Raw genomic sequence first — 8,124 nt, 5'->3', positions numbered from 1 at the left:
TTGCAGTCCAGGTCCCCCGTGGGGGCCACATAGGAGGCAACCACACATTGATGTTTCTCTCCCTCTTTTTCTCCCTCCCTTCCCCTCTCTCTAAAAATAAAAAATAAATAAATTAAAAACAAGAAAGGAAAGGAAAGGAATGGCATTTATTGAGCATTCCTTCTGTGTTAAACATAGTAGATTTAATTTATCACAACATTATTTCTTGCTGGCTCACAACAGCTAAGACAATAAATTCAATAAATATTTGTTGACTGATTAAACAAATAGGCAACATAGTTTTAAATATTCCCATTCTTATAATGGAAGAAATTGATGCTCAGATAGGTTAGATATATTGCCCAAGGTTGCACAGATGGTAAATTTCTTCCTCCCTTTCTCTTTTTCTTTCTTCAGTCTTAAACATTTTTCAAAAGTTACACATAATTGTAATTAAAAGCTTAAACCTTACAAAAATATAAAGAGTTAAAGTGAAAGTCTCTTTCTCCTCCTCCTCCTCCCCTCTTCATTCTCCAGAGATAACCCCTGTCAGTAATTTGTTGTATTCACGTCCTTTTAATTATATCAAGCAAACTTTACAACTGCTGTGGTGGTTCTGGGTTGGACCTTATCACTCCCAGATTCATGTAACTGATCTTTGATTCCAAGCTCACATCTTATACCCCCAATTTCATAGCTGGGTGTTTTTATTATTGTATCTTCATACTTTTGTTTCTGCCATAGTCCACAAGAGTAATTGGTATTGTTTATAATAAAGGTATTTCTAGATGAGTTTACCAAAATTAAATCTTTTCTATTCAAGTTGCTAGTGTACACTTGGAGGATGTGACAGACAGTTGAAATGTACTATACAGCAACTGTTTTATGACTATGGTAGCAAAGAAAGAGTAAGCATGGCAGAAGCAAGCAGTACACAATCAAAGAATTAGTAACAGCTTTGTCTATGTTCTCTGATTTGATGCAGTACCTCAGTCTTTCTGGAGGAAATCTGTGTTGTTGTAGAAAAAAAGTAAAGTTATCTTTAGTTTATCATCACATTCCTTCTTTCATTGTATTTTGCAGTAGTTTATCTTTAAGAAGGGATTGGTAGCAATTCAATTTCCAGTAAATTGCTCCCAAACATGTTCTCTATTTAGCTCATTTAACTATTTCTTCAGTGAGTCAATTATAAGGACCAGCCATCACTACTCTCTGAGCACAATAATATTTATTTCCTTACCTTTATTCTTTTTTAACTACTAACTTCTCTCTTTTTCCTCCCACCACATAAATAATCTCCAGTCTCTTTAGCTCTCTTGATAAATTTTTCATTTATTTTTTAATTTGCTTGTCTGCCCATCCTGTTACCCATGACCAACTATTTTAACATACGTGGTCCAGTACAAATAACACCCCTTTTTATTACAAAATCTTTTATTAAAAAATTGTAAGCATGTAATTCTGTAACAAAACAATGTCATACTCATGCATATCATATGACATTTTAGATGAAATATTCAAATTACTTAACATCTCATGCAAGATATTCACATTCACCCTGTATTTTCTTATTAACTCAAATAACCAATCCCTCATTTCTTTGATACCTTGTTAAATCTGAAAATCCCATTGTCAACCTAGGAAAGAAACTTCTTGTTATTTCATGCTTCTGATTTTACTTCTAAGACCATTATCTCTGAGGAAAGTTACAAAACCACAATGACCAAGTTCACAGTAAATTTGTGCTACTGAACTTCAGCTGGATTTTGCACTTAGCATCCTAGTTCTTTCTTTTCTTCTTCATACTTTCTGATAATTCCCTATGGTAGATACTCAAACTTTATGTACAAGCTCTAGTATCTCAGCTCTAAATATGGTTACTTCTTGTGTAAGATTGAGGCCATTCAATATGGCTCTCTGAACTTCCCTGGTTTCCTTTTAAGTAGAGTTTTATTGCCAAGCCCACCTCACCACCAATATCTAATCATCTAACATCCTGTCTTTGTCCTATAAGAGACACTTTTCTCAAGATAGGTGAATCTTCTTATCTTTTTCACATTCCTCTAGCACTTTGCTGCATCAGTGATCCACTTTCTTCAATGTCACTCTCTCTTTTCACCCCACAAATATGCTAAGCTTTCCCCAGAATCCTTCCTAATCTTCCTTGAAATTGAGTATCTCCTAAAACTGCCAGCTATGCCCCTCCCACAGTCTTTACTGCCAATAATTTTTTAAAAGCAAGCTATACTTTGCAGTTGCCATTACCTACTAATTATTTGTACTAAAAATCTGGTTTCTATTGTTGCAACTGCACTGAAATTTTCCCCAAAAGTTTTGAAGTCCTCATAATTTCATATAATGACTTTTCTGATTGCCATCCTCTTATGCCTACTCTAAAGCATGTTATTCACTGAAACATTTTAAAATTATTTTTCTTTTTTTATTGAGGAATTTCTCTATATGAACTTCCCCCTAATTTAGGTGTCCTCCTACATTAAACCCTACTATATAGTGTAATTTTTTACATGGATTATTGAAAGTATTTATTCATACAAATATCTGTACTTAAATGTTTATAGACATTTATTTACAATAGTCAAAACCTAGATTCAGCCCTAGCTGTGTTGCATCGTTGGTTGGAACATTGTTCTGTACACCAAAAAAGTTTTTGGGTTTGATTCCCAGTTGGCACATACCTAGGTTGCAGGTTTGATCCCTGGTCAGGGTGGGTATGGGAGGCAACCGATCAATGTTTTTCTCTCACATGTCTCTCTTTCTCTCTCTCTCTCTCCCCTTTTCTTTAACATTAATAAACATATCCTCAGGTGGAGATTTAAAACAAACAAACAGAGTTTGGGTGGTGGGAAAAGCTGTAGCAGCCAGGTAGTCCAGGTTTGTGAATGCTGCTTCTGTGCCTCATCCCTCAGGCACCCAGTGCATGCCTGCCCCACCACCATGATTTCTTAGAGGAAGGTCAGCTTTGCTGATGGGGCAGTGAATGAGGAGCCCAAGAGGAGATTTGCAAGGTTGTCAGCTAAACCTGCTCCTGCAAAAGTGGAAACTAAGCCAAAAAAGGCCACAGGAAAGAAATCTGCAGACAAAAAAAGTGCAAATGAAAGGGAAAAGGGGAGCAAAGGGAAAACAAGCTAACCAGGAACCTTAGGAAGATCTACCTGTGAAAAATGGGGAAACTAAAAATGAGGAGAGTCTAGCCTCGAACGAAGCAGGAGAAAAAAGGAGCCAAGTCTGATTAATATCATATATCATGCCTTATCAGTGGCCCCTGTCTCCCTTCTTGAACAATCCAGAGGAATATTTTATCAACTATTTTGTAAATGCAAGTTTTTTAGTAGATTTAGAAACATTTTTAAGAAAGAGGGAATTCCACCTCATCCCATTTTTTAAAGTGTAAATAATTTTTAAGAGGTGAAATCATTTGCTGGTTGTTCATTTTTTTTTTGGTACAACCAGAAAATAATGGGATGTTGAATATGGGAGGCTTTGACTATCTTAGCTGTCCCCTAAACATTCCACAGATGGGGGTAGTTTCTATATCTTATAACACAAAGCATACTAAGTGGCAGTTTGGAGTCAGTCATACATTTATTATGTCTTGAACATTTTAAATTACTTCTATTCTCATGTTTTTGGTAAAATTGTTTCCTAAAGGAAACCACTCCCTGGTCTTGGCTCTCCCTGTCAGAATTTTGTGCACTCGGTAACTCTTTGTTGTAGTAGTCCAATTTTCCCAGTAGCTTTGTTAATGTGCTACAAAAGATTGAAAATTTGATTATGTAGTATGTAGGATATTAAATTGTGAATTAGTCAGGCTTTGATGTAACAGCATACCAACATTTGAAGATATCAGTACTTGATATTCTAATCAGAAAATTAGTTCCCAAATTTTAAGCTGGAAAGTCATTGGAATAACTTCAGAAAAGAATCACAACCACAGGACTTTACATTTTTCATGCATATGTTAAGAATTGTGTAAAAATTGAAATGTCTATGTACTTATCCTCAGAACAACCAATAAAATCTCACTTTTGAAAAAATAAAATGAACAAAACTATATTCAACTCATATGTCCTTCAACAGGTGAATGGATAAACAAATTGTGATAAATTTATAAAAAGGAAAACAACTCAGGAATAAAAATGAATACACTACTGATACACACAACATGGATGATTCTCAAAAGTATTATACTAAGCGAAAGAAGCCTGGTACTGAAGACTGCATACAGTACACTTCAATTTATATGATATTCAAGAAAAGATAAAACTAGTGACATAAAGCAGATTAGTGATGCCCAGGGTCAAAGTGGGGGAAAGATATTGAGCACCAAGGGCCAAAATGGAACTATCTGGACTGATGAAAATGTTCTATATAATAACTGAGATGGTGGTGCTTTTATAACTGGATACATTGGTCATTGATATTTTAGAATTATATTGTATACAAATTATACTTCAGTAAAGTTGACAAGAAATTAAAATATAAAAGCCCAGAACTAGCACATTGGTTTTAATATTTTAATATATAAGGGGAACCCCCAAAACCCAGAATTTATTTATAAAACATTATTCTTACATGTTCAAATGTCAAACATCTTCAAACTACTCTCCATTTGATACATTAACCTATCAAGAAGTTTCTTCTGCTTCTCAAAACAAGTTGTTAACTTGCCAATTTTGATGCCTTTTAGTACTTCTGCTATTTTCTATTTCACCTCTTTCACAATGGCAAAACATTTCCCTTCGAAGATTTTTTCATCTGGGGAAACCAAAAAAAATCATTTGGGGTGAGATTGGGTGCATAGGGAGGGTGAAGCATGGGGATCATGGCATTTTTGGTCAAAAACCACTGAATACTCAGCATGGTGTGACAAGTACACTTGTAAATCACCCATCATGATATGAGAAAATGTATTGAAAGAGTCTTCAAAAAATTCACTAAAGATGAGTGCAGCCTCTCACAACAATGGCAGCTATACTGATACATGTGGGTTCTTAGAACATTCACCTAGCAGGAGAAGCCTGTACTACAAGGGGCCTGCCCTCCAGAAGATAATTCAATTTTCTGGGTCCCTCCTTATATTCATCAAAGAAATCAATTTTAAATAGCCATTCTCTTTTTCAAAATATCCCATTATTAGACCAAATAGATTATAAACTTATTTTTAGATCTACCATTGAATCCAGTATCGTTAGTTACATAGAATATACTCTACAAGTTCTTAAATTATTAATACAGTTATTCAGAAAAGAATTTCAGAGTTGAGAAGCAATATAGTGAATATTTAAAGTATTTGTTTTTAGAGAAACCTAAGTTGAAATCACTGCTTTGTTTTTTGGCTGTGTAAATTTGGGCAAATTTCTTGTTCTGTGTATGCCTCTGTTTCTCCTGCAAAAGGGAGGGAAGACAAAACCTATTTTTTTAAATGATTTTATTTACCTATTTTTAGAGAGAGGGAAAGAAAGGGAGAAAGAGAGGGAGAAAAACACCAATGTGTGGTTGCCTCTCATGTGCCCCCACTGGGGACCTGTCCCACAACCCAGGCAGTGCCCTGACTGGGAATCAAACTGGAGACCCTTTGGTTTGAAGACTGGCACTCAATCCATTGAGCCACATCAACCAGAGTTATTTTTTGTTTATTGTAATAATTGAAAGTTATAATGTGTGTAAGTAGCTGACATGGAAAAAAATAATAAATGCAAAAAGCAACAAGAAGATAAAAATCTAAAATAAAATATCCTTCAACAGAAATAACTCAGCATCTAATGTTTTGCATGCATAGATTTTTTTCACAACAACAAAAAAATATAATCCCTATCCACAATCAGAACTACATAGTTCTCTAGACAACCTTTGGTGCTGTAAATAATCTCTGATATATTTGCTCTCTATCATAGCCTACCATATCCATTTACCTACTTTTCTTCCATTACCTCATTTGCTTTTATAATTTGATATTTACTGTTGCTTTTTAGAAATGGAATTTTAATTTTTTGAATTATAGTTTACATTCAATATTATTTTATATTAGTTTCAGATATACAGCATAGTGATTAGATAATCATATACTTTACAAGGTGTTTCTCCTGATATGTCTAGTACTCATCTGGCACCATGCATAGTTATTATAATACTCTTGACTATATTCCCTATTCTGTACTTTACAATCCCATGGCTGTTTTCTAACTACCAATCTGTACTTTTCAACCCCTTCATAGAGATGGGATTTTAAGTCAGATCCTCAAGAAGCCATTTAGTTAATATCTATTACTTTTGTTTGCAATAGAAGTGAAGTGATTGAAAAAATTTTTAAAGATTTTATTTATTTATTTCTAGAGAGGAAGGGAGGGAAGGAGGGAGAGAGAGAGAGAGAGAGAGAGAGAGAGAGAAACATTAATGTGTGGTTGCTGGGGGCCATGGCCTGCAACCCAGGCATGTGCCTTGACTGGGAATCAAACCTGCAACACTTTGGTTCACAGCCCGCACTCAATCCACTGAGCTACGCCAGCCAGGGCTTAGTGATTAAAATTTTTAAATGGATATGTCACTTTTCAGGTAATTATTCTTTAAAGATGATAAATAACTCATAAAAATTGCTAAGCAGACAATTAAACACTGACAGGTGCTATTAATAAATTTTAAAGTGATAACAGACTAACATTTAAATAAATCATAGTAATTTTAAACTATAAGACATGTAAATAGTTATTCACTAAAGGTCCCCTGTTACCTGTTGAAGAAACAGGCCAGAAGAGACTAAATGGCTTGCCTAAAGACATGTAGCTAATTAGTGTTGGAAACCCCAATTAAATCTAGTCTTATTCGAGTGTCTTCTCATCAAAACCAGTCTGCATCAATAGAAACACAATTAGTTACTTTAGTAAATCTTAAGGACTAGTAAATGTTCCTGAAGTAAGTTTTCATTTTGTGTATGAATTAGTAGACTAAATTTTTCAACTCACACTGAATCTCTTAGATTGAAAGTCAGATGCAATTTCATTTTCCTAATAATGCCTTGATTCCTCTACTTTCATCATGATTAATATAAAAATACCCTTGACTTTCCTTAAATAAGGCTGTTTTACTCTTTATCTTACAAGACACCTGAGACTATTTGAATTTGTACCTGACTTAAGAGTCATTTCTGTTATTTGACCTATCTTGCATCATTCTCTTGAAGCAATCTTCAGAGCTTCCAGTTCCATTGATTAGTTTATATCAGGGGTCAGCAAACTACAGCCAGTGGGTCAAATCTGGTTCACCACATATTTTTGTAAATAAAGTTTCATTGGAACAGAGTCATGCCTATTTGATTTTGTATTGCTCTTGTTTGCTTTCTCATTATAATGGCAGAGTTGTATACTTGCAACAGACATAATAAGACCCATGAAGCCTAAAATGCTTACTCTCTGACCTTTTATAGAAAAAGTTCACTAGATCCTGTGATCTAGATTATGATAAATTTTTGGAGTGTACATGAGCTTTGGAAATAATATGTATTCTCCTTTTTGGATATTTTATTGGGCATATATCTTCTAATTCAAATGTGTAAATTCTATTTTCAAATTTTTCCTAGCATTATGTTTCTTTTATTTCCTCTATCAAAGATTAATAAGATGATACATTAATCTCTCACTGAAACTGTCTCTCTCAATTTCTCCTTGAATTTATAAGAGATTTTGCTTATATGTACATGCAGTGGTAGAGATACTATGTTATCTGGTAATGGTTGATTACTGTCATATCCTCATTGTGAATTACATGTTTTAATGAAAACAAATTATCCTCTGTACTAAGTGTCTTATTTTCCTTGAATTCTACCTTGATATTAATATTGATTGTCCTGATTTATTTTGTTTTATTTTATTTTTAATCATTTTTATTGTTGTTCAAATATAATTGTCTCTATTTTCCCACCCCCAACTTCTCCCCTCTTGGCTTTGTCAATGGGTCCTTTATACATGTTATTTGATGACCCTTTTTCTTCTTTCTTCCATTATTTCCCTCCTCCCTTCCCTCTGGTTACTGTCAGTTTGTTCTTTATTTCAATGTCTCTCGTTCTATTTTGCTTGCTTGTTTTGTTGATTAGGTTCCAGTTATAGGTGAAATCATATTGTATTTGTCTTT

General features: G+C 34.1%; 1 pseudogene; it reads left to right on the top strand.

Annotated features, from left to right (window-relative positions):
- The first annotated feature begins 1,698 nt into the window (after positions 1–1,698).
- On the top strand, positions 1,699–3,229 carry LOC114505559 (annotated as a pseudogene).
- The last annotated feature ends 4,895 nt before the right edge of the window (positions 3,230–8,124 follow it).

The sequence above is a fragment of the Phyllostomus discolor genome, chromosome X (genome assembly GCF_004126475.2).
Source record: "Phyllostomus discolor isolate MPI-MPIP mPhyDis1 chromosome X, mPhyDis1.pri.v3, whole genome shotgun sequence".
Taxonomy (NCBI): domain Eukaryota; kingdom Metazoa; phylum Chordata; class Mammalia; order Chiroptera; family Phyllostomidae; genus Phyllostomus; species Phyllostomus discolor.
The sequence above is the reverse complement of the archived record's forward strand: the minus strand, read 5'-3'. Positions and strand labels throughout refer to the sequence as shown.